At 44.6% G+C, this 21016-nt stretch overlaps 16 non-coding genes across 16 annotated transcripts; all 16 read right to left on the reverse strand.

Moving 5' to 3' along the window:
- Positions 1 to 262: 262 nt before the first annotated feature.
- On the reverse strand, positions 263 to 344 carry TRNAS-CGA (transfer RNA serine (anticodon CGA)). The gene has a single exon. It is a non-coding gene; the product is annotated as a tRNA-Ser (tRNA).
- A 135-nt stretch (positions 345 to 479) lies between these two features.
- TRNAS-AGA (transfer RNA serine (anticodon AGA)) lies at positions 480 to 561 on the reverse strand. Its single transcript has one exon. It is a non-coding gene; the product is annotated as a tRNA-Ser (tRNA).
- A 1740-nt stretch (positions 562 to 2301) lies between these two features.
- Positions 2302 to 2383, reverse strand: TRNAS-CGA (transfer RNA serine (anticodon CGA)). Its single transcript has one exon. It is a non-coding gene; the product is annotated as a tRNA-Ser (tRNA).
- Positions 2384 to 2518: 135 nt separating this feature from the next.
- Positions 2519 to 2600, reverse strand: TRNAS-AGA (transfer RNA serine (anticodon AGA)). Its single transcript has one exon. It is a non-coding gene; the product is annotated as a tRNA-Ser (tRNA).
- Positions 2601 to 4340: 1740 nt separating this feature from the next.
- Positions 4341 to 4422, reverse strand: TRNAS-CGA (transfer RNA serine (anticodon CGA)). The gene has a single exon. It is a non-coding gene; the product is annotated as a tRNA-Ser (tRNA).
- A 135-nt stretch (positions 4423 to 4557) lies between these two features.
- Positions 4558 to 4639, reverse strand: TRNAS-AGA (transfer RNA serine (anticodon AGA)). Its single transcript has one exon. It is a non-coding gene; the product is annotated as a tRNA-Ser (tRNA).
- A 1741-nt stretch (positions 4640 to 6380) lies between these two features.
- TRNAS-CGA (transfer RNA serine (anticodon CGA)) lies at positions 6381 to 6462 on the reverse strand. Its single transcript has one exon. It is a non-coding gene; the product is annotated as a tRNA-Ser (tRNA).
- A 135-nt stretch (positions 6463 to 6597) lies between these two features.
- TRNAS-AGA (transfer RNA serine (anticodon AGA)) lies at positions 6598 to 6679 on the reverse strand. Its single transcript has one exon. It is a non-coding gene; the product is annotated as a tRNA-Ser (tRNA).
- A 1740-nt stretch (positions 6680 to 8419) lies between these two features.
- Positions 8420 to 8501, reverse strand: TRNAS-CGA (transfer RNA serine (anticodon CGA)). The gene has a single exon. It is a non-coding gene; the product is annotated as a tRNA-Ser (tRNA).
- Positions 8502 to 8636: 135 nt separating this feature from the next.
- TRNAS-AGA (transfer RNA serine (anticodon AGA)) lies at positions 8637 to 8718 on the reverse strand. Its single transcript has one exon. It is a non-coding gene; the product is annotated as a tRNA-Ser (tRNA).
- A 4942-nt stretch (positions 8719 to 13660) lies between these two features.
- On the reverse strand, positions 13661 to 13742 carry TRNAS-CGA (transfer RNA serine (anticodon CGA)). Its single transcript has one exon. It is a non-coding gene; the product is annotated as a tRNA-Ser (tRNA).
- Positions 13743 to 15699: 1957 nt separating this feature from the next.
- On the reverse strand, positions 15700 to 15781 carry TRNAS-CGA (transfer RNA serine (anticodon CGA)). The gene has a single exon. It is a non-coding gene; the product is annotated as a tRNA-Ser (tRNA).
- A 135-nt stretch (positions 15782 to 15916) lies between these two features.
- On the reverse strand, positions 15917 to 15998 carry TRNAS-AGA (transfer RNA serine (anticodon AGA)). Its single transcript has one exon. It is a non-coding gene; the product is annotated as a tRNA-Ser (tRNA).
- A 1740-nt stretch (positions 15999 to 17738) lies between these two features.
- TRNAS-CGA (transfer RNA serine (anticodon CGA)) lies at positions 17739 to 17820 on the reverse strand. The gene has a single exon. It is a non-coding gene; the product is annotated as a tRNA-Ser (tRNA).
- A 1957-nt stretch (positions 17821 to 19777) lies between these two features.
- Positions 19778 to 19859, reverse strand: TRNAS-CGA (transfer RNA serine (anticodon CGA)). Its single transcript has one exon. It is a non-coding gene; the product is annotated as a tRNA-Ser (tRNA).
- Positions 19860 to 19994: 135 nt separating this feature from the next.
- On the reverse strand, positions 19995 to 20076 carry TRNAS-AGA (transfer RNA serine (anticodon AGA)). The gene has a single exon. It is a non-coding gene; the product is annotated as a tRNA-Ser (tRNA).
- Between the last annotated feature and the right edge of the window lie 940 nt (positions 20077 to 21016).

Consider the following 21016-nt stretch of genomic DNA (forward strand, 5'->3'; position numbering starts at 1 on the left):
CTGGAAATGTTAGCTATTGCCTTAAAGATTGTGCTGCCCTTCTTCTGCTTAGGTTCTCCAGTTTCATAGCTGTATATGTACAGTGTCAGAAAATCCAATACACTGCTGGCCTTTAGTACTAGTGTAATGAGATTTGGTTATGCCACTGCTGGCCTTTGTTTTCTTTGCTGGAGAGAAAGCTGCAAATGAAGATTTGAAGCGTAAGGAATGCGCCTGTTGAATTCATAAAGTCAGACCTTTGCAGAACTGTCCAAGAACATGCCATAGTTGGCAGGATTTGAACCTGCGCAGGGAGACCCTAATGGATTTCGAGTCCATCGCCTTAACCACTCGGCCACAACTACACATGGGTTAGGCTTACCTTTGAGACATGGAAAAGGTTAAGTAGATTTGTGACTTGAGGTAGCAGTGAGCTTTGTGCCAATTGACTCAGGAGAATTCAAAAAAACAACACATGATTGAAAATGATCAAAGCAGAACGTAGTCGGCAGGATTTGAACCTGCGCGGGGAAACCCCAATGGATTTCTAGTCCATCGCCTTAACCACTCGGCCACGACTACCTACTGTGGTACCTAAGAGAGGTTGTTGGTAAGCTGAAGAAGCTCTAGGAAAAACTTCCATTGAAGTCACACTAAGTATAAGGTGAAGATCTAAGCACACGTCTTGTGGTGGAGGGCAAGTCTTCCATAGTGTTTGAATGACTAAAGAACAGACGGACAAATGCCCACAGAAAGGCATTATACATTCAGCTTATAAAAATAGAACTTTTCAGTATTTGTGAAAAACATAGTACCATACGTTCTAAACTTTTGGCTTGTGGCATGAAAAGACTCTGGTCTGGAAACCTGAGGAAATGCTTATATGATGAAAAACCATCCCACTGGAAGTTCTACTACCTGGAGATGGCTAATATTCCTTCATCCTTGCTCTATGTGCTCCAACCTTCCCACACCTGTGTGCTCTGTGTACATTTTAGGTTGAAAAATGCTTTGCAACTAATCCAAGCCACTTCTTTAGAGAAAAGAAGACACTTCTGTACTGTGGGCATTCCTAACCTGAAGCAAGAGTGCATATGTTGTCCATGACAATAACACAAGCCACTTGCAGTACAGGAACCATAACTGCTGAGAGTCATATCTTCATGGGACAATCCAAGAACAGACCGTATAGTTGGCAAGATTTTAACCTGTGCAGGGAGACCCCCATTTAGACAATCCAAGAACAGACTGTAGTTGGCAGGATTATGAAGCTGGAGCAGAGAGACCCCACAATAGAGTTCAAATCCATTGCCTTACCCACTCGGCCACAACTACAATCATGTCTATATGGCCTACCTTGACCACATGGAAGAGGCTAACTTTGAAGTGCAAGGCTTTGCTTTTTCAGTTCAGACCTACCACCCTAATGCCCCGAACGCTCTACTGTCCTGGACCCACAGCCCGTCTTTCGACAAAGTTCTGGCACCCTTTGTATGGACCATGTCCCTCTGCTGGGTGCCTTCCTGAGCACACCGATTTATGCCTGCACTTTTGGGGTGGAGTGATCTCCTGACCAACAGTGAAGGCATAATTCCAGTAGGGAAGCAGGGTATAAAGCTCCTATTCTTTAGAAGACGATGATTCGAAGACTTGCAATGCAAGTATCTCCCTGCTTTTGCTTTATTCACTCTGTTGATCTGTGCTTTCTTCTGCTGATTCTTGAATATATTGCCCCACCACAGGGGGCAGCAGGGACATAATTAAGAATTGTCTCTTTAAGGACCCTTTCACACAGGCAGCTTCAATTACCATCACCAGGGGTCTGTAAGCTGATTGGAGAAAAGCGGGCCGGATGACAGGTCTGTGTCTGCTCAATTTTAGCAATGCTTTTCTATTGTTTGGAAGGCAACTATTTTCACCACGATACCACCAACAACCCATGGAAAATACCAGCTAGAGAGACATAAACAAGAACGTGTTTGATGTAGACCGATAAAGTAGATCTAAATTCAAAGCTCTATTTTGTAGGGAACATCTTAAATTTGCGCCTAAGAAGTAGCCTGGAAATGTTAGCTATTGCCTTAAAGATTGTGCTGCCCTTCTTCTGCTTAGGTTCTCCAGTTTCATAGCTGTATATGTACAGTGTCAGAAAATCCAATACACTGCTGGCCTTTAGTACTAGTGTAATGAGATTTGGTTATGCCACTGCTGGCCTTTGTTTTCTTTGCTGGAGAGAAAGCTGCAAATGAAGATTTGAAGCGTAAGGAATGCGCCTGTTGAATTCATAAAGTCAGACCTTTGCAGAACTGTCCAAGAACATGCCGTAGTTGGCAGGATTTGAACCTGCGCAGGGAGACCCTAATGGATTTCGAGTCCATCGCCTTAACCACTCGGCCACAACTACACATGGGTTAGGCTTCCCTTTGAGACATGGAAAAGGTTAAGTAGATTTGTGACTTGAGGTAGCAGTGAGCTTTGTGCCAATTGACTCAGGAGAATTCAAAAAAACAACACATGATTGAAAATGATCAAAGCAGAACGTAGTCGGCAGGATTTGAACCTGCGCGGGGAAACCCCAATGGATTTCTAGTCCATCGCCTTAACCACTCGGCCACGACTACCTACTGTGGCACCTAAGAGAGGTTGTTTGTAAGCTGAAGAAGCTCTAGGAAAAACTTCCATTGAAGTCACACTAAGTATAAGGTGAAGATCTAAGCACACGTCTTGTGGTGGAGGGCAAGTCTTCCATAGTGTTTGAATGACTAAAGAACAGACGGACAAATGCCCACAGAAAGGCATTATACATTCAGCTTATAAAAATAGAACTTTTCAGTATTTGTGAAAAACATAGTACCATACGTTCTAAACTTTTGGCTTGTGGCATGAAAAGACTCTGGTCTGGAAACCTGAGGAAATGCTTATATGATGAAAAACCATCCCACTGGAAGTTCTACTACCTGGAGATGGCTAATATTCCTTCATCCTTGCTCTATGTGCTCCAACCTTCCCACACCTGTGTGCTCTGTGTACATTTTAGGTTGAAAAATGCTTTGCAACTAATCCAAGCCACTTCTTTAGAGAAAAGAAGACACTTCTGTACTGTGGGCATTCCTAACCTGAAGCAAGAGTGCATATGTTGTCCATGACAATAACACAAGCCACTTGCAGTACAGGAACCATAACTGCTGAGAGTCATATCTTCATGGGACAATCCAAGAACAGACCATATAGTTGGCAAGATTTTAACCTGTGCAGGGAGACCCCCATTTAGACAATCCAAGAACAGACTGTAGTTGGCAGGATTATGAAGCTGGAGCAGAGAGACCCCACAATAGAGTTCAAATCCATTGCCTTACCCACTCGGCCACAACTACAATCATGTCTATATGGCCTACCTTGACCACATGGAAGAGGCTAACTTTGAAGTGCAAGGCTTTGCTTTTTCAGTTCAGACCTACCACCCTAATGCCCCGAACGCTCTACTGTCCTGGACCCACAGCCCGTCTTTCGACAAAGTTCTGGCACCCTTTGTATGGACCATGTCCCTCTGCTGGGTGCCTTCCTGAGCACACCGATTTATGCCTGCACTGTTGGGGTGGAGTGATCTCCTGACCAACAGTGAAGGCATAATTCCAGTAGGGAAGCAGGGTATAAAGCTCCTATTCTTTAGAAGACGATGATTCGAAGACTTGCAATGCAAGTATCTCCCTGCTTTTGCTTTATTCACTCTGTTGATCTGTGCTTTCTTCTGCTGATTCTTGAATATATTGCCCCACCACAGGGGGCAGCAGGGACATAATTAAGAATTGTCTCTTTAAGGACCCTTTCACACAGGCAGCTTCAATTACCATCACCAGGGGTCTGTAAGCTGATTGGAGAAAAGCGGGCCGGATGACAGGTCTGTGTCTGCTCAATTTTAGCAATGCTTTTCTATTGTTTGGAAGGCAACTATTTTCACCACGATACCACCAACAACCCATGGAAAATACCAGCTAGAGAGACATAAACAAGAACGTGTTTGATGTAGACCGATAAAGTAGATCTAAATTCAAAGCTCTATTTTGTAGGGAACATCTTAAATTTGCGCCTAAGAAGTAGCCTGGAAATGTTAGCTATTGCCTTAAAGATTGTGCTGCCCTTCTTCTGCTTAGGTTCTCCAGTTTCATAGCTGTATATGTACAGTGTCAGAAAATCCAATACACTGCTGGCCTTTAGTACTAGTGTAATGAGATTTGGTTATGCCACTGCTGGCCTTTGTTTTCTTTGCTGGAGAGAAAGCTGCAAATGAAGATTTGAAGCGTAAGGAATGCGCCTGTTGAATTCATAAAGTCAGACCTTTGCAGAACTGTCCAAGAACATGCCGTAGTTGGCAGGATTTGAACCTGCGCAGGGAGACCCTAATGGATTTCGAGTCCATCGCCTTAACCACACGGCCATAACTACACATGGGTTATGCTTCCCTTTGAGACATGGAAAAGGTTAAGTAGATTTGTGACTTGAGGTAGCAGTGAGCTTTGTGCCAATTGACTCAGGAGAATTCAAAAAAACAACACATGATTGAAAATGATCAAAGCAGAACGTAGTCGGCAGGATTTGAACCTGCGCGGGGAAACCCCAATGGATTTCTAGTCCATCGCCTTAACCACTCGGCCACGACTACCTACTGTGGTACCTAAGAGAGGTTGTTGGTAAGCTGAAGAAGCTCTAGGAAAAACTTCCATTGAAGTCACACTAAGTATAAGGTGAAGATCTAAGCACACGTCTTGTGGTGGAGGGCAAGTCTTCCATAGTGTTTGAATGACTAAAGAACAGACGGACAAATGCCCACAGAAAGGCATTATACATTCAGCTTATAAAAATAGAACTTTTCAGTATTTGTGAAAAACATAGTACCATACGTTCTAAACTTTTGGCTTGTGGCATGAAAAGACTCTGGTCTGGAAACCTGAGGAAATGCTTATATGATGAAAAACCATCCCACTGGAAGTTCTACTACCTGGAGATGGCTAATATTCCTTCATCCTTGCTCTATGTGCTCCAACCTTCCCACACCTGTGTGCTCTGTGTACATTTTAGGTTGAAAAATGCTTTGCAACTAATCCAAGCCACTTCTTTAGAGAAAAGAAGACACTTCTGTACTGTGGGCATTCCTAACCTGAAGCAAGAGTGCATATGTTGTCCATGACAATAACACAAGCCACTTGCAGTACAGGAACCATAACTGCTGAGAGTCATATCTTCATGGGACAATCCAAGAACAGACCGTATAGTTGGCAAGATTTTAACCTGTGCAGGGAGACCCCCATTTAGACAATCCAAGAACAGACTGTAGTTGGCAGGATTATGAAGCTGGAGCAGAGAGACCCCCACAATAGAGTTCAAATCCATTGCCTTACCCACTCGGCCACAACTACAATCATGTCTATATGGCCTACCTTGACCACATGGAAGAGGCTAACTTTGAAGTGCAAGGCTTTGCTTTTTCAGTTCAGACCTACCACCCTAATGCCCCGAACGCTCTACTGTCCTGGACCCACAGCCCGTCTTTCGACAAAGTTCTGGCACCCTTTGTATGGACCATGTCCCTCTGCTGGGTGCCTTCCTGAGCACACCGATTTATGCCTGCACTGTTGGGGTGGAGTGATCTCCTGACCAACAGTGAAGGCATAATTCCAGTAGGGAAGCAGGGTATAAAGCTCCTATTCTTTAGAAGACGATGATTCGAAGACTTGCAATGCAAGTATCTCCCTGCTTTTGCTTTATTCACTCTGTTGATCTGTGCTTTCTTCTGCTGATTCTTGAATATATTGCCCCACCACAGGGGGCAGCAGGGACATAATTAAGAATTGTCTCTTTAAGGACCCTTTCACACAGGCAGCTTCAATTACCATCACCAGGGGTCTGTAAGCTGATTGGAGAAAAGCGGGCCGGATGACAGGTCTGTGTCTGCTCAATTTAAGCAATGCTTTTCTATTGTTTGGAAGGCAACTATTTTCACCACAATACCACCAACAACCCATGGAAAATACCAGCTAGAGAGACATAAACAAGAACGTGTTTGATGTAGACCGATAAAGTAGATCTAAATTCAAAGCTCTATTTTGTAGGGAACATCTTAAATTTGCGCCTAAGAAGTAGCCTGGAAATGTTAGCTATTGCCTTAAAGATTGTGCTGCCCTTCTTCTGCTTAGGTTCTCCAGTTTCATAGCTGTATATGTACAGTGTCAGAAAATCCAATACACTGCTGGCCTTTAGTACTAGTGTAATGAGATTTGGTTATGCCACTGCTGGCCTTTGTTTTCTTTGCTGGAGAGAAAGCTGCAAATGAAGATTTGAAGCGTAAGGAATGCGCCTGTTGAATTCATAAAGTCAGACCTTTGCAGAACTGTCCAAGAACATGCCGTAGTTGGCAGGATTTGAACCTGCGCAGGGAGACCCTAATGGATTTCGAGTCCATCGCCTTAACCACACGGCCATAACTACACATGGGTTATGCTTCCCTTTGAGACATGGAAAAGGTTAAGTAGATTTGTGACTTGAGGTAGCAGTGAGCTTTGTGCCAATTGACTCAGGAGAATTCAAAAAAACAACACATGATTGAAAATGATCAAAGCAGAACGTAGTCGGCAGGATTTGAACCTGCGCGGGGAAACCCCAATGGATTTCTAGTCCATCGCCTTAACCACTCGGCCACGACTACCTACTGTGGTACCTAAGAGAGGTTGTTGGTAAGCTGAAGAAGCTCTAGGAAAAACTTCCATTGAAGTCACACTAAGTATAAGGTGAAGATCTAAGCACACGTCTTGTGGTGGAGGGCAAGTCTTCCATAGTGTTTGAATGACTAAAGAACAGACGGACAAATGCCCACAGAAAGGCATTATACATTCAGCTTATAAAAATAGAACTTTTCAGTATTTGTGAAAAACATAGTACCTTACGTTCTAAACTTTTGGCTTGTGGCATGAAAAGACTCTGGTCTGGAAACCTGAGGAAATGCTTATATGATGAAAAACCATCCCACTGGAAGTTCTACTACCTGGAGATGGCTAATATTCCTTCATCCTTGCTCTATGTGCTCCAACCTTCCCACACCTGTGTGCTCTGTGTACATTTTAGGTTGAAAAATGCTTTGCAACTAATCCAAGCCACTTCTTTAGAGAAAAGAAGACACTTCTGTACTGTGGGCATTCCTAACCTGAAGCAAGAGTGCATATGTTGTCCATGACAATAACACAAGCCACTTGCAGTACAGGAACCATAACTGCTGAGAGTCATATCTTCATGGGACAATCCAAGAACAGACCGTATAGTTGGCAAGATTTTAACCTGTGCAGGGAGACCCCCATTTAGACAATCCAAGAACAGACTGTAGTTGGCAGGATTATGAAGCTGGAGCAGAGAGACCCCACAATAGAGTTCAAATCCATTGCCTTACCCACTCGGCCACAACTACAATCATGTCTATATGGCCTACCTTGACCACATGGAAGAGGCTAACTTTGAAGTGCAAGGCTTTGCTTTTTCAGTTCAGACCTACCACCCTAATGCCCCGAACGCTCTACTGTCCTGGACCCACAGCCCGTCTTTCGACAAAGTTCTGGCACCCTTTGTATGGACCATGTCCCTCTGCTGGGTGCCTTCCTGAGCACACCGATTTATGCCTGCACTGTTGGGGTGGAGTGATCTCCTGACCAACAGTGAAGGCATAATTCCAGTAGGGAAGCAGGGTATAAAGCTCCTATTCTTTAGAAGACGATGATTCGAAGACTTGCAATGCAAGTATCTCCCTGCTTTTGCTTTATTCACTCTGTTGATCTGTGCTTTCTTCTGCTGATTCTTGAATATATTGCCCCACCACAGGGGGCAGCAGGGACATAATTAAGAATTGTCTCTTTAAGGACCCTTTCACACAGGCAGCTTCAATTACCATCACCAGGGGTCTGTAAGCTGATTGGAGAAAAGCGGGCCGGATGACAGGTCTGTGTCTGCTCAATTTTAGCAATGCTTTTCTATTGTTTGGAAGGCAACTATTTTCACCACGATACCACCAACAACCCATGGAAAATACCAGCTAGAGAGACATAAACAAGAACGTGTTTGATGTAGACCGATAAAGTAGATCTAAATTCAAAGCTCTATTTTGTAGGGAACATCTTAAATTTGCGCCTAAGAAGTAGCCTGGAAATGTTAGCTATTGCCTTAAAGATTGTGCTGCCCTTCTTCTGCTTAGGTTCTCCAGTTTCATAGCTGTATATGTACAGTGTCAGAAAATCCAATACACTGCTGGCCTTTAGTACTAGTGTAATGAGATTTGGTTATGCCACTGCTGGCCTTTGTTTTCTTTGCTGGAGAGAAAGCTGCAAATGAAGATTTGAAGCGTAAGGAATGCGCCTGTTGAATTCATAAAGTCAGACCTTTGCACAACTGTCCAAGAACATGCCGTAGTTGGCAGGATTTGAACCTGCGCAGGGAGACCCTAATGGATTTCGAGTCCATCGCCTTAACCACTCGGCCACAACTACACATGGGTTAGGCTTCCCTTTGAGACATGGAAAAGGTTAAGTAGATTTGTGACTTGAGGTAGCAGTGAGCTTTGTGCCAATTGACTCAGGAGAATTCAAAAAAACAACACATGATTGAAAATGATCAAAGCAGAACGTAGTCGGCAGGATTTGAACCTGCGCGGGGAAACCCCAATGGATTTCTAGTCCATCGCCTTAACCACTCGGCCACGACTACCTACTGTGGCACCTAAGAGAGGTTGTTTGTAAGCTGAAGAAGCTCTAGGAAAAACTTCCATTGAAGTCACACTAAGTATAAGGTGAAGATCTAAGCACACGTCTTGTGGTGGAGGGCAAGTCTTCCATAGTGTTTGAATGACTAAAGAACAGACGGACAAATGCCCACAGAAAGGCATTATACATTCAGCTTATAAAAATAGAACTTTTCAGTATTTGTGAAAAACATAGTACCATACGTTCTAAACTTTTGGCTTGTGGCATGAAAAGACTCTGGTCTGGAAACCTGAGGAAATGCTTATATGATGAAAAACCATCCCACTGGAAGTTCTACTACCTGGAGATGGCTAATATTCCTTCATCCTTGCTCTATGTGCTCCAACCTTCCCACACCTGTGTGCTCTGTGTACATTTTAGGTTGAAAAATGCTTTGCAACTAGTGATGGACGAACGTTTCGCCCGGCGGTCGTTTCGCGGCGAATTTCCGACATTCGCGGTCTGCACGTTCGAACGCCTTTTTCCGTCGTTCGCCGCGGCGGACTTACGTGTTTAATGTATACAAGAACTTTAACCTTTGGTGACACGTTTATCATGTGATACAGGACAGCCAATTGAGACATGACAGCACATGGACACTTGGACATTCCCCCTAACCTATAAATACACCCGATCCGGTGGCCATTTTACATTCTTTCTTCTGTTACGATAGGGACAGGTTCCTGTGTGGAGTAGGGAGAGATAAACCACTAGCTATTTGGTACACAAAAGTTCTTTTCAGGACTGGTATAGGTGTTAGGTGTTGATAGGTTTGCTGTGCTGCTGATTCTTGCAGCAGCCTGAGTGTCTTTTGTTAGTTTAGAGAAAGGGAAAGGACGGTGTATGCTACAGGGACAGCCAGATTAGTCTTTCATCATCATCATCATCATCATCATCATTAGCTGTTACTATCAAGGTCCACAAAAGAGCTGTTCCAGTAACCACTAATCGTTCTCTTTTTTTGCCAATTTGTATAGGGACAGGAAGGAAGCAGTGTTGTCAGGCAGTGAGGGTAATTTTAAAGACTTGCTGTTATTATTAGTTCCACAAAGGTTCTTTTCAGGACTGGTATCAGTGGTACAGTAATAGGCTTGTACATGTATAATATTCTTTCTTCCAAATATAGAAAGGATATTATACTTGACTGCTGCCCTTCTGCTGCAGTCTGCTAAACATTCACAACTCACTTGTTCCACAAAAGTTCTTATAAGGACTGGTAACTTGGTATAGGGTGCTACGGTACATAGGCTTGAGTGCGGTACAGTCTGCTGTTCTGTAAGGACCGCTATCGGTCCACAATAGATAGGGTTGACGTGCACCACTGCTGACCGCTGCCCTATACTGCAGCAGTCCTTCAGCGGTATAGGGACTGACGTACAGTCTGCTAATCACTAACACACAACCTGCTTGTTCCACAAAAGTTCTTATAAGGACTGGTAACTTGGTATAGGGTGCTACGGTACATAGGCTTGAGTGCGGTACAGTCTGCTGTTCTGTAAGGACCGCTATCGGTCCACAATAGATAGGGTTGACGTGCACCACTGCTGACCGCTGCCCTATACTGCAGCAGTCCTTCAGCGGTATAGGGACTGACGTACAGTCTGCTAATCACTAACACACAACCTGCTTGTTCCACAAAAGTTCTTATAAGGACTGGTAACTTGGTATAGGGTGCTACGGTACATAGGCTTGAGTGCGGTACAGTCTGCTGTTCTGTAAGGACCGCTATCGGTCCACAATAGATAGGGTTGACGTGCACCACTGCTGACCGCTGCCCTATACTGCAGCAGTCCTTCAGCGGTATAGGGACTGACGTACAGTCTGCTAAACACTAATACACAACCTGCTTGGTCCACAAAAGTTCTTATAAGGACTGGTAACTTGGTATAGGGTGCTACGGTACATAGGCTTGAGTGCGGTACAGTCTGCTGTTCTGTAAGGACCGCTATCGGTCCACAATAGATAGGGTTGACGTGCACCACTGCTGACCGCTGCCCTATACTGCAGCAGTCCTTCAGCAGTATAGGGACTGACGTACAGTCTGCTAAACACTAATACACAACCTGCTTGGTCCACAAAAGTTCTTATAAGGACTGGTAACTTGGTATAGGGTGCTACGGTACATAGGCTTGAGTGCGGTACAGTCTGCTGTTCTGTAAGGACCGCTATCGGTCCACAATAGATAGGGTTGACGTGCACCACTGCTGACCGCTGCCCTATACTGCAGCAGTCCTTCAGCGGTATAGGGACTGACGTACAGTCTGCTAAACACTAATACACAACCTGCTTGGTCCACAAAAGTTCTTATAAGGACTGGTAACTTGGTATAGGGTGCTACGGTACATAGGCTTGAGTGCGGTACAGTCTGCTGTTCTGTAAGGACCGCTATAGGTCCACAATAGATAGGGTTGACGTGCACCACTGCTGACCGCTGCCCTATACTGCAGCAGTCCTTCAGCGGTATAGGGACTGACGTACAGTCTGCTAAACACTAATACACAACCTGCTTGGTCCACAAAAGTTCTTATAAGGACTGGTAACTTGGTATAGGGTGCTACGGTACATAGGCTTGAGTGCGGTACAGTCTGCTGTTCTGTAAGGACCGCTATAGGTCCACAATAGATAGGGTTGACGTGCACCACTGCTGACCGCTGCCCTATACTGCAGCAGTCCTTCAGCGGTATAGGGACTGACGTACAGTCTGCTCACTTCCTTGACCCAAAAAAGCACACCGTACTATATGCCCCTACCCTCCTCTTTGAAGAGGTTGAGCGGTGTCATATTTCTACTGGGGCTGCTTATGATATCCCTGTGCTGTGCTGACTTCCTCCTGGGGGTTCTTATTATGAAGGGATCACACTATCCCTGTGCTGTGCTGACTTCCTCCTGGGGGTTCTTATTATGAGGGGATCACACCATCCCTGTGCTGTGCTGACTTCCTCCTGGGGCTGCTTACGGTGCTGCTGTCAGCGCTGTATGTCACGGTGCTGCTGTCAGCGCTGTATGTCACGGTGCTGCTGTCAGCGCTGTATGTCACGGTGCTGCTGTCAGCGCTGTATGTCACGGTGCTGCTGTCAGCGCTGTATGTCACGGTGCTGCTGTCAGCGCTGTATGTCACGGTGCTGCTGTCAGCGCTGTATGTCACGGTGCTGCTGTCAGTGCTCTGTATTACGGTGCTGCTGTCAGATGCCTCTATCACGGTGCATGTGTCATTCCGGTATGTCACGCTGCTGGTGATCATCTCCTGCACCCTCTTCTTTGCCTACCCTGGTCCCTGACCTTCCCTCTCCTCCATTGCCTTCATTAGCTCCATAGTCCTGAATTGTTAGAACAATTTCCCAAATAAAATAAAAATGCTTGTAGTTATCGATCCCAAATTCACCTCATACATGTATTATGTCATTGTCCAGATGGTGGGACTACGTTTTACCCCCTAATAATTACCACGTGGCCGCAAATTCGACATGAAGGTTTGCAAAGTTCGCCTCCCATTGAAGTCAATGGGGCCCGCGGCGAACGTTCGGTTTCGCGAACGTTTGGGTCCGTTCGCATTTCGCTTTCGCGAAACGTCCCGTCGGAAGTTCGTCCATCACTATTTGCAACTAATCCAAGCCACTTCTTTAGAGAAAAGAAGACACTTCTGTACTGTGGGCATTCCTAACCTGAAGCAAGAGTGCATATGTTGTCCATGACAATAACACAAGCCACTTGCAGTACAGGAACCATAACTGCTGAGAGTCATATCTTCATGGGACAATCCAAGAACAGACCGTATAGTTGGCAAGATTTTAACCTGTGCAGGGAGACCCCCATTTAGACAATCCAAGAACAGACTGTAGTTGGCAGGATTATGAAGCTGGAGCAGAGAGACCCCACAATAGAGTTCAAATCCATTGCCTTACCCACTCGGCCACAACTACAATCATGTCTATATGGCCTACCTTGACCACATGGAAGAGGCTAACTTTGAAGTGCAAGGCTTTGCTTTTTCAGTTCAGACCTACCACCCTAATGCCCCGAACGCTCTACTGTCCTGGACCCACAGCCCGTCTTTCGACAAAGTTCTGGCACCCTTTGTATGGACCATGTCCCTCTGCTGGGTGCCTTCCTGAGCACACCGATTTATGCCTGCACTGTTGGGGTGGAGTGATCTCCTGACCAACAGTGAAGGCATAATTCCAGTAGGGAAGCAGGGTATAAAGCTCCTATTCTTTAGAAGACGATGATTCGAAGACTTGCAATGCAAGTATCTCCCTGCTTTTGCTTTATTCACTCTGTTGATCTGTGCTTTCTTCTGCTGATTCTTGAATATATTGCCCCACCACAGGGGGCAGCAGGGACATAATTAAGAATTGTCTCTTTAAGGACCCTTTCACACAGGCAGCTTCAATTACCATCACCAGGGGTCTGTAAGCTGATTGGAGAAAAGCGGGCCGGATGACAGGTCTGTGTCTGCTCAATTTTAGCAATGCTTTTCTATTGTTTGGAAGGCAACTATTTTCACCACGATACCACCAACAACCCATGGAAAATACCAGCTAGAGAGACATAAACAAGAACGTGTTTGATGTAGACCGATAAAGTAGATCTAAATTCAAAGCTCTATTTTGTAGGGAACATCTTAAATTTGCGCCTAAGAAGTAGCCTGGAAATGTTAGCTATTGCCTTAAAGATTGTGCTGCCCTTCTTCTGCTTAGGTTCTCCAGTTTCATAGCTGTATATGTACAGTGTCAGAAAATCCAATACACTGCTGGCCTTTAGTACTAGTGTAATGAGATTTGGTTATGCCACTGCTGGCCTTTGTTTTCTTTGCTGGAGAGAAAGCTGCAAATGAAGATTTGAAGCGTAAGGAATGCGCCTGTTGAATTCATAAAGTCAGACCTTTGCAGAACTGTCCAAGAACATGCCATAGTTGGCAGGATTTGAACCTGCGCAGGGAGACCCTAATGGATTTCGAGTCCATCGCCTTAACCACTCGGCCACAACTACACATGGGTTAGGCTTACCTTTGAGACATGGAAAAGGTTAAGTAGATTTGTGACTTGAGGTAGCAGTGAGCTTTGTGCCAATTGACTCAGGAGAATTAAAAAAAACAACACATGATTGAAAATGATCAAAGCAGAACGTAGTCGGCAGGATTTGAACCTGCGCGGGGAAACCCCAATGGATTTCTAGTCCATCGCCTTAACCACTCGGCCACGACTTCCTACTGTGGTACCTAAGAGAGGGTGTTGGTAAGCTGAAGAAGCTCTAGGAAAAACTTCCATTGAAGTCACACTAAGTATAAGGTGAAGATCTAAGCACACGTCTTGTGGTGGAGGGCAAGTCTTCCATAGTGTTTGAATGACTAAAGAACAGACGGACAAATGCCCACAGAAAGGCATTATACATTCAGCTTATAAAAATAGAACTTTTCAGTATTTGTGAAAAACATAGTACCATACGTTCTAAACTTTTGGCTTGTGGCATGAAAAGACTCTGGTCTGGAAACCTGAGGAAATGCTTATATGATGAAAAACCATCCCACTGGAAGTTCTACTACCTGGAGATGGCTAATATTCCTTCATCCTTGCTCTATGTGCTCCAACCTTCCCACACCTGTGTGCTCTGTGTACATTTTAGGTTGAAAAATGCTTTGCAACTAATCCAAGCCACTTCTTTAGAGAAAAGAAGACACTTCTGTACTGTGGGCATTCCTAACCTGAAGCAAGAGTGCATATGTTGTCCATGACAATAACACAAGCCACTTGCAGTACAGGAACCATAACTGCTGAGAGTCATATCTTCATGGGACAATCCAAGAACAGACCGTATAGTTGGCAAGATTTTAACCTGTGCAGGGAGACCCCCATTTAGACAATCCAAGAACAGACTGTAGTTGGCAGGATTATGAAGCTGGAGCAGAGAGACCCCACAATAGAGTTCAAATCCATTGCCTTACCCACTCGGCCACAACTACAATCATGTCTATATGGCCTACCTTGACCACATGGAAGAGGCTAACTTTGAAGTGCAAGGCTTTGCTTTTTCAGTTCAGACCTACCACCCTAATGCCCCGAACGCTCTACTGTCCTGGACCCACAGCCCGTCTTTCGACAAAGTTCTGGCACCCTTTGTATGGACCATGTCCCTCTGCTGGGTGCCTTCCTGAGCACACCGATTTATGCCTGCACTGTTGGGGTGGAGTGATCTCCTGACCAACAGTGAAGGCATAATTCCAGTAGGGAAGCAGGGTATAAAGCTCCTATTCTTTAGAAGACGATGATTCGAAGACTTGCAATGCAAGTATCTCCCTGCTTTTGCTTTATTCACTCTGTTGATCTGTGCTTTCTTCTGCTGATTCTTGAATATATTGCCCCACCACAGGGGGCAGCAGGGACATAATTAAGAATTGTCTCTTTAAGGACCCTTTCACACAGGCAGCTTCAATTACCATCACCAGGGGTCTGTAAGCTGATTGGAGAAAAGCGGGCCGGATGACAGGTCTGTGTCTGCTCAATTTTAGCAATGCTTTTCTATTGTTTGGAAGGCAACTATTTTCACCACGATACCACCAACAACCCATGGAAAATACCAGCTAGAGAGACATAAACAAGAACGTGTTTGATGTAGACCGATAAAGTAGATCTAAATTCAAAGCTCTATTTTGAAGGGAACATCTTAAATTTGCGCCTAAGAAGTAGCCTGGAAATGTTAGCTATTGCCTTAAAGATTGTGCTGCCCTTCTTCTGCTTAGGTTCTCCAGTTTCATAGCTGTATATGTACAGTGTCAGAAAATCCAATACACTGCTGGCCTTTAGTACTAGTGTAATGAGATTTGGTTATGCCACTGCTGGCCTTTGTTTTCTTTGCTGGAGAGAAAGCTGCAAATGAAGATTTGAAGCGTAAGGAATGCGCCTGTTGAATTCATAAAGTCAGACCTTTGCAGAACTGTCCAAGAACATGCCGTAGTTGGCAGGATTTGAACCTGCGCAGGGAGATCCTAATGGATTTCGAGTCCATCGCCTTAACCACTCGGCCACAACTACACATGGGTTTGGCTTACCTTTGAGACATGGAAAAGGTTAAGTAGATTTGTGACTTGAGGTAGCAGTGAGCTTTGTGCCAATTGACTCAGGAGAATTCAAAAAAACAACACATGATTGAAAATGATCAAAGCAGAACGTAGTCGGCAGGATTTGAACCTGCGCGGGGAAACCCCAATGGATTTCTAGTCCATCGCCTTAACCACTCGGCCACGACTACCTACTGTGGTACCTAAGAGAGGTTGTTTGTAAGCTGAAGAAGCTCTAGGAAAAACTTCCATTGAAGTCACACTAAGTATAAGGTGAAGATCTAAGCACACGTCTTGTGGTGGAGGGCAAGTCTTCCATAGTGTTTGAATGACTAAAGAACAGACGGACAAATGCCCACAGAAAGGCATTATACATTCAGCTTATAAAAATAGAACTTTTCAGTATTTGTGAAAAACATAGTACCATACGTTCTAAACTTTTGGCTTGTGGCATGAAAAGACTCTGGTCTGGAAACCTGAGGAAATGCTTATATGATGAAAAACCATCCCACTGGAAGTTCTACTACCTGGAGATGGCTAATATTCCTTCATCCTTGCTCTATGTGCTCCAACCTTCCCACACCTGTGTGCTCTGTGTACATTTTAGGTTGAAAAATGCTTTGCAACTAATCCAAGCCACTTCTTTAGAGAAAAGAAGACACTTCTGTACTGTGGGCATTCCTAACCTGAAGCAAGAGTGCATATGTTGTCCATGACAATAACACAAGCCACTTGCAGTACAGGAACCATAACTGCTGAGAGTCATATCTTCATGGGACAATCCAAGAACAGACCGTATAGTTGGCAAGATTTTAACCTGTGCAGGGAGACCCCCATTTAGACAATCCAAGAACAGACTGTAGTTGGCAGGATTATGAAGCTGGAGCAGAGAGACCCCACAATAGAGTTCAAATCCATTGCCTTGCCCACTCGGCCACAACTACAATCATGTCTATATGGCCTACCTTGACCACATGGAAGAGGCTAACTTTGAAGTGCAAGGCTTTGCTTTTTCAGTTCAGACCTACCACCCTAATGCCCCGAACGCTCTACTGTCCTGGACCCACAGCCCGTCTTTCGACAAAGTTCTGGCACCCTTTGTATGGACCATGTCCCTCTGCTGGGTGCCTTCCTGAGCACACCGATTTATGCCTGCACTGTTGGGGTGGAGTGATCTCCTGACCAACAGTGAAGGCATAATTCCAGTAGGGAAGCAGGGTATAAAGCTCCTATTCTTTAGAAGACGATGATTCGAAGACTTGCAATGCAAGTATCTCCCTGCTTTTGCTTTATTCACTCTGTTGATCTGTGCTTTCTTCTGCTGATTCTTGAATATATTGCCCCACCACAGGGGGCAGCAGGGACATAATTAAGAATTGTCTCTTTAAGGACCCTTTCACACAGGCAGCTTCAATTACCATCACCAGGGGTCTGTAAGCTGATTGGAGAAAAGCGGGCCGGATGACAGGTCTGTGTCTGCTCAATTTTAGCAATGCTTTTCTATTGTTTGGAAGGCAACTATTTTCACCACAATACCACCAACAACCCATGGAAAATACCAGCTAGAGAGACATAAACAAGAACGTGTTTGATGTAGACCGATAAAGTAGATCTAAATTCAAAGCTCTATTTTGAAGGGAACATCTTAAATTTGCGCCTAAGAAGTAGCCTGGAAATGTTAGCTATTGCCTTAAAGATTGTGCTGCCCTTCTTCTGCTTAGGTTCTCCAGTTTCATAGCTGTATATGTACAGTGTCAGAAAATCCAATACACTGCTGGCCTTTAGTACTAGTGTAATGAGATTTGGTTATGCCACTGCTGGCCTTTGTTTTCTTTGCTGGAGAGAAAGCTGCAAATGAAGATTTGAAGCGTAAGGAATGCGCCTGTTGAATTCATAAAGTCAGACCTTTGCAGAACTGTCCAAGAACATGCCGTAGTTGGCAGGATTTGAACCTGCGCAGGGAGACCCTAATGGATTTCGAGTCCATCGCCTTAACCACTCGGCCACAACTACACATGGGTTAGGCTTACCTTTGAGACATGGAAAAGGTTAAGTAGATTTGTGACTTGAGGTAGCAGTGAGCTTTGTGCCAATTGACTCAGGAGAATTCAAAAAAACAACACATGATTGAAAATGATCAAAGCAGAACGTAGTCGGCAGGATTTGAACCTGCGCGGGGAAACCGCAATGGATTTCTAGTCCATCGCCTTAACCACTCGGCCACGACTACCTACTGTGGTACCTAAGAGAGGTTGTTGGTAAGCTGAAGAAGCTCTAGGAAAAACTTCCATTGAAGTCACACTAAGTATAAGGTGAAGATCTAAGCACACGTCTTGTGGTGGAGGGCAAGTCTTCCATAGTGTTTGAATGACTAAAGAACAGACGGACAAATGCCCACAGAAAGGCATTATACATTCAGCTTATAAAAATAGAACTTTTCAGTATTTGTGAAAAACATAGTACCATACGTTCTAAACTTTTGGCTTGTGGCATGAAAAGACTCTGGTCTGGAAACCTGAGGAAATGCTTATATGATGAAAAACCATCCCACTGGAAGTTCTACTACCTGGAGATGGCTAATATTCCTTCATCCTTGCTCTATGTGCTCCAACCTTCCCACACCTGTGTGCTCTGTGTACATTTTAGGTTGAAAAATGCTTTGCAACTAATCCAAGCCACTTCTTTAGAGAAAAGAAGACACTTCTGTACTGTGGGCATTCCTAACCTGAAGCAAGAGTGCATATGTTGTCCATGACAATAACACAAGCCACTTGCAGTACAGGAACCATAACTGCTGAGAGTCATATCTTCATGGGACAATCCAAGAACAGACCGTATAGTTGGCAAGATTTTAACCTGTGCAGGGAGACCCCCATTTAGACAATCCAAGAACAGACTGTAGTTGGCAGGATTATGAAGCTGGAGCAGAGAGACCCCACAATAGAGTTCAAATCCATTGCCTTACCCACTCGGCCACAACTACAATCATGTCTATATGGCCTACCTTGACCACATGGAAGAGGCTAACTTTGAAGTGCAAGGCTTTGCTTTTTCAGTTCAGACCTACCACCCTAATGCCCCGAACGCTCTACTGTCCTGGACCCACAGCCCGTCTTTCGACAAAGTTCTGGCACCCTTTGTATGGACCATGTCCCTCTGCTGGGTGCCTTCCTGAGCACACCGATTTATGCCTGCACTGTTGGGGTGGAGTGATCTCCTGACCAACAGTGAAGGCATAATTCCAGTAGGGAAGCAGGGTATAAAGCTCCTATTCTTTAGAAGACGATGATTCGAAGACTTGCAATGCAAGTAACTCCCTGCTTTTGCTTTATTCACTCTGTTGATCTGTGCTTTCTTCTGCTGATTCTTGAATATATTGCCCCACCACAGGGGGCAGCAGGGACATAATTAAGAATTGTCTCTTTAAGGACCCTTTCACACAGGCAGCTTCAATTACCATCACCAGGGGTCTGTAAGCTGATTGGAGAAAAGCGGGCCGGATGACAGGTCTGTGTCTGCTCAATTTTAGCAATGCTTTTCTATTGTTTGGAAGGCAACTATTTTCACCACGATACCACCAACAACCCATGGAAAATACCAGCTAGAGAGACATAAACAAGAACGTGTTTGATGTAGACCGATAAAGTAGATCTAAATTCAAAGCTCTATTTTGTAGGGAACATCTTAAATTTGCGCCTAAGAAGTAGCCTGGAAATGTTAGCTATTGCCTTAAAGATTGTGCTGCCCTTCTTCTGCTTAGGTTCTCCAGTTTCATAGCTGTATATGTACAGTGTCAGAAAATCCAATACACTGCTGGCCTTTAGTACTAGTGTAATGAGATTTGGTTATGCCACTGCTGGCCTTTGTTTTCTTTGCTGGAGAGAAAGCTGCAAATGAAGATTTGAAGCGTAAGGAATGCGCCTGTTGAATTCATAAAGTCAGACCTTTGCACAACTGTCCAAGAACATGCCGTAGTTGGCAGGATTTGAACCTGCGCAGGGAGACCCTAATGGATTTCGAGTCCATCGCCTTAACCACTCGGCCACAACTACACATGGGTTAGGCTTCCCTTTGAGACATGGAAAAGGTTAAGTAGATTTGTGACTTGAGGTAGCAGTGAGCTTTGTGCCAATTGACTCAGGAGAATTCAAAAAAACAACACATGATTGAAAATGATCAAAGCAGAACGTAGTCGGCAGGATTTGAACCTGCGCGGGGAAACCCCAATGGATTTCTAGTCCATCGCCTTAACCACTCGGCCACGACTACCTACTGTGGCACCTAAGAGAGGTTGTTTGTAAGCTGAAGAAGCTCTAGGAAAAACTTCCATTGAAGTCACACTAAGTATAAGGTGAAGATCTAAGCACACGTCTTGTGGTGGAGGGCAAGTCTTCCATAGTGTTTGAATGACTAAAGAACAGACGGACAAATGCCCACAGAAAGGCATTATACATTCAGCTTATAAAAATAGAACTTTTCAGTATTTGTGAAAAACATAGTACCATACGTTCTAAACTTTTGGCTTGTGGCATGAAAAGACTCTGGTCTGGAAACCTGAGGAAATGCTTATATGATGAAAAACCATCCCACTGGAAGTTCTACTACCTGGAGATGGCTAATATTCCTTCATCCTTGCTCTATGTGCTCCAACCTTCCCACACCTGTGTGCTCTGTGTACATTTTAGGTTGAAAAATGCTTTGCAACTAGTGATGGACGAACGTTTCGCCCGGCGGTCGTTTCGCGGCGAATTTCCGACATTCGCGGTCTGCACGTTCGAACGCCTTTTTCCGTCGTTCGCCGCGGCGGACTTACGTGTTTAATGTATACAAGAACTTTAACCTTTGGTGACACGTTTATCATGTGATACAGGACAGCCAATTGAGACATGACAGCACATGGACACTTGGACATTCCCCCTAACCTATAAATACACCCGATCCGGTGGCCATTTTACATTCTTTCTTCTGTTACGATAGGGACAGGTTCCTGTGTGGAGTAGGGAGAGATAAACCACTAGCTATTTGGTACACAAAAGTTCTTTTCAGGACTGGTATAGGTGTTAGGTGTTGATAGGTTTGCTGTGCTGCTGATTCTTGCAGCAGCCTGAGTGTCTTTTGTTAGTTTAGAGAAAGGGAAAGGACGGTGTATGCTACAGGGACAGCCAGATTAGTCTTTCATCATCATCATCATCATCATCATCATTAGCTG

Source organism: Lithobates pipiens, unplaced genomic scaffold (assembly GCF_037356315.1).
Source record: "Lithobates pipiens isolate NorthernLeopardFrog02 unplaced genomic scaffold, aLitPip1_a1.2 Scaffold_18, whole genome shotgun sequence".
NCBI lineage: Eukaryota > Metazoa > Chordata > Amphibia > Anura > Ranidae > Lithobates > Lithobates pipiens.